This window comes from Lithobates pipiens, unplaced genomic scaffold (assembly GCF_037356315.1).
Source record: "Lithobates pipiens isolate NorthernLeopardFrog02 unplaced genomic scaffold, aLitPip1_a1.2 Scaffold_41, whole genome shotgun sequence".
NCBI lineage: Eukaryota > Metazoa > Chordata > Amphibia > Anura > Ranidae > Lithobates > Lithobates pipiens.
In genome coordinates this window covers 7,802,917-7,807,736 of record NW_027507861.1, presented here as the reverse complement: position 1 = coordinate 7,807,736, position 4,820 = coordinate 7,802,917, and positions in this window count along the sequence as shown.

The window sequence follows — 4,820 nt, the reverse complement described above, 5'->3', positions numbered from 1 at the left end:
TAGATACACCACGTCTACGGACCTTCCTTTATCTAGATACACCATTTCTACGGGCCTTCCTTTATCTAGATACACCACGTCTACGGGCCTTCCTTTATCTAGATACACCACGTCTACGGGCCTTCCTTTATCTAGATACACCACGTCTACGGGCCTTCCTTTATCCAGATACACCACGTCTACGGGCCTTCCTTTATCTAGATACACCACGTCTATGGGCCTTCCTTTATCCAGATACACCACGTCTACGGGCCTTCCTTTATCTAGATACACCACGTCTACGGGCCTTCCTTTATCTAGATACACCACGTCTACGGGCCTTCCTTTATCTAGATACACCACGTCTACGGGCCTTCCTTTATCTAGATACACCACGTCTACGGGCCTTCCTTTATCTAGATACACCACGTCTACGGGCCTTCCTTTATCTAGATACACCACGTCTATGGGCCTTCCTTTATCTAGATACACCACGTCTACGGGCCTTCCTTTATCTAGATACACCACATCTACGGGCCTTCATTTATCCAGATACACCACATCTACGGGCCTTCCTTTATCTAGATACACCACGTCTACGGGCCTTCCTTTATCTAGATACACCACGTCTATGGGCCTTCCTTTATCTAGATACACCACGTCTACGGGCCTTCCTTTATCTAGATACACCACGTCTACGGGCCTTCCTTTATCTAGATACACCACGTCTACGGGCCTTCCTTTATCTAGATACACCACGTCTATGGGCCTTCCTTTATCTAGATACACCACATCTATGGGCCTTCCTTTATCTAGATACACCACATCTACAGGCCTTCCTTTATCTAGATACACCACGTCTACGGACCTTCCTTTATCTAGATACACCACATCTACGGGCCTTCCTTTATCCAGATACACCACGTCTACGGGCCTTCCTTTATCTAGATACACCACGTCTACGGGCCTTCCTTTATCTAGATACACCACGTCTACGGGCCTTCCTTTATCTAGATACACCACGTCTATGGATCTTCCTTTATCTAGATACACCACGTCTACGGGCCTTCCTTTATCTAGATATACCACGTCTACAGGCCTTCCTTTATCTAGATACACCACGTCTACGGGCCTTCCTTTATCTAGATACACCATGTCTACGGGCCTTCCTTTATCTAGATACACCACGTCTATGGATCTTCCTTTATCTAGATACACCACGTCTACGGGCCTTCCTTTATCTAGATATACCACGTCTACGGGCCTTCCTTTATCTAGATACACCACATCTACGGGCCTTCCTTTATCCAGATACACCACGTCTACGGGCCTTCCTTTATCTAGATACACCACATCTACGGGCCTTCCTTTATCTAGATACACCACGCCTACGGGCCTTCCTTTATCTAGATACACCACGTCTACGGGCCTTCCTTTATCTAGATACACCACGTCTACGGGCCTTTCTATATCTAGATACACCACATCTACCGGCCTTCCTTTATCTAGATACACCACGTCTACGGGCCTTCCTTTATCCAGATACACCACATCTACGGGCCTTCCTTTATCTAGATACACCACGTCTACGGGCCTTCCTTTATCCAGATACACCACATCTACGGGCCTTCCTTTATCTAGATACAACACGTCTACGGATCTTCCTTTATCTAGATACACCACGTCTACAGGCCTTACTTTATCTAGCTGGCAACTCAGCTCCTCATAGAAGGTTAGTAGATTGGTTTGGCAAGAACGATTCTTCAGGAATTCATGCTGATTACTGCTAATGATAACGTTCTCATTACTAAAATCTTTTATATAGTCCCTTATCATCCCCTCCAAGAGTTTACATACTATTGATGTTAGGCTGACTGGTCTGTAATTCCCAGGGAGGGATTTTGGGCCCTATTTAAATATTGGTGCTACATTGGCTTTTCTCCAATCAGCTGGTATCATTCCAGTCAGTAGACTGTCAGTAAAAAATAGGAACGATGGTCTGGCAATTACTTGACTGACTTGGTCCCGGTGATTTATTAATGTGAAGTTTCCCAAGTCTATTTCTAATTCTGTCCCCTGTTAACCATAGAGATGCTTCCTGTGATGTGTCCTGAGGATAAACACGGCAGTTTTGATTACTGAAGCCCCCGATTCCCTCGTGAAGACTGAGGAGAAGAATAAATTCAATACCTTCACCATCTCCCCATCCTTTGTAACCAGATGTCCTTCCTCGTTCTTTATGGGGCCAATATGGTCTGTCCTCCCTTTTTTACTGTTTATATACTTAAAGAATTTCTTGGGATTTTTTTTGCTCTCCTCCGCTATGTGTCTTTAGTGTTCTATCTTAGCCATCCTTATTGCACCCTTACATTTCTTGTTGCGTTCTTTATAAAGTCTGAATGCTGATGATGATCCCTCAACCTTATATTTTTTGAAGGCCTTCTCCTTTGCATTTATATGCATTTTTACATTGGAGTTAAGCCATCCAGGACTTTTGTTCGCTCTTTTAAATTTATTACCCAATGGGATGCATTTATTTAATATGCTATTAAAGCAAACCCATCTCTCCTCTGTGTTCTTTGTTCCTAAGATTTTATCCCAGATTTTATCCCAATTTATGCCTTCTAGTAAGGTTTGTAGTTTAGGTAAGTTGGCTCTTTTGAAATTCAGTATCTTTGCATTCCCCTTATGTTTCCTATTTGTGTGATTTATACTGAAGCCAATTGACCTGTGATCGCTGCTCCCTAAATTGGCCTGTATTTACACATCAGTGATCTGGTCTGTATTGTTGGTAATTAGTCGATCCAGTAATGCTTTATTTCTAGTTGGTGCGTCTACCATCTGAACCATGAAATTGTCCTGCAAGACATTTTGGAACTGTCGAACCTTAGATGAATGCACGGTTCCCTCCGCCCAGTCTATGTCTGGATAATAACAATCCAGGAACCCAAACCCCTCCTTACAACACCAGCTCCTCAGCCACTTGTTTACTTCCCTAATCTCCCTCTGCCTTTCTGGTGTGGCTCGATGTACCGGTAGTATTCCTGAGAAAACTACCTTGGAGGTCCTTTTCCTCAATTTAGCTCCCAAGTCCCTAAAATCGTTCTTCAGGACACTCCATCTGCCTCTGACTTTATCATTGGTGCCAACGTGCACCATGACAGCCGGGTCTTCCCCAGCCCCTCCCAGTAATCTGTCCACCAGATCCGTGATCTGCCGAACCCGAGCACTCGGTAGACAACATACAGTTCGGTGCTTCAGGTCTTTGTTGCAGATTGCCCTCTTTGTCCTTATAAGAAATGAATCCCCTACCACCAGAACCTGTCTTTTCATTTCCCTTCGCTTGCCCCCACTCTCACTGGAGGAGTTCTTCCCCTGGCAGCAAGGATAGTCCCTCAGCTCCAGCAGTGCCGGCCCTTGACTGGTTTCACCAATGAGTGTACTTATTGGGATGCTCCAGCCCTGGATGGGCCTCCCTGGCACTTCCCCCTCTACCCGTCCTGACTGTCACCCATCTACTCTTTCCTAGTGCCTGCACCTCTTTGTATCCATCCGCCTCTGTGCTGGCCTCTGCCGGCACATGCCGTGTACGTTCCTGGCTCTCCTTTAGTATGGAGGGACTTCTCAGTGCTGACAGTTGCTTCCCCAGATTCAGAACCTGGGCTTGCAGGGAAACAATATGCTTACATTTTGCACAGCAGCATTCGCCCTTGATCGGATGATCAAGGAACGCTTACATGCCGCAAGATTTACACCGAGTCACATCTCCACATGTGTGCCCTCTGGAATGCCTGCTCAGTCTGTAACAAACTTAGCTCTGTCAATTACCTTTTCCTCTCCAACTCCCTCAATCTACTATTACTGAAACCTGGCTCCAGGAATCTGACACGGCCTCTCCAGCTGCCCTCTTCCATGGTGGCCTCCTCTGGACTCACTCACCCAGATCCAGTGGATGAAATAGAGGTGGAGTTGGACGTCTCCTCGCCCCATGAAGCACCTTCCAGGTTCTTCCTGCACCTCCCTCTCTTTTTCTCTGTTATTTTGCAATGCACTGAATTCATCTTTTTTCTCAAGTTTTTCTGAGGATTGCAGCAATTTACTGGCCCCCCCGGCCCCGTGTCACGTTTTCCCAAGAACTTTGTCACTTGGCTACCCTACTTTCTCTCCTCTGAGGTACCTGCCATCATCCTTGGCCACTTTAATATTCAATCAATGCTAACACCTCCGCTACTTCTCAACTACTCAACCTAACCTAGCACAATGGACACAAACCATAACTCACTCCAATTGCAATACTCTTGACCTTGTATTCTTCCACTACTGCACTCCCTGCAACCTCACCAGCACCCTCTTTCCTCTCTCCGATCACTACCTTATCCGTTTCACACTCTCCCTGTCTCCTACCTCCCATGCCGCCAACCTGCAAACAGTTACCTGCAGAAACCTTCGCCACCTCAACCCCTACCTTCTTCATTCTACTACTTACTGCCATTATGATGAAATCACACCCCCGTCCTGCCCTGCCCTGACTACTTCTGCCTACAATAACATAATCTCATCCTCCCTGGATACACTCGCTTCTCCTACATGCAGAACAAGGCCTTGCCTGCTACAACCCTGGCAAACAGATGACACCAGAAGTCTCAAGAGACGCAGCCGTGATTGTGAGCAAGTGTGGTGTAAAAACGAAATCCCTGCAAGACTTCACCCTCTACAAATTTTCTCTTCTCAAATACAACTTCTGCCTCTGCTCCGCTAAACAAACCTACTACTACACCACTCTCATTAAAACTGTCTCATCCAAACCTCATGAACTGTTTTCTACCCTTAATTCCTTACTG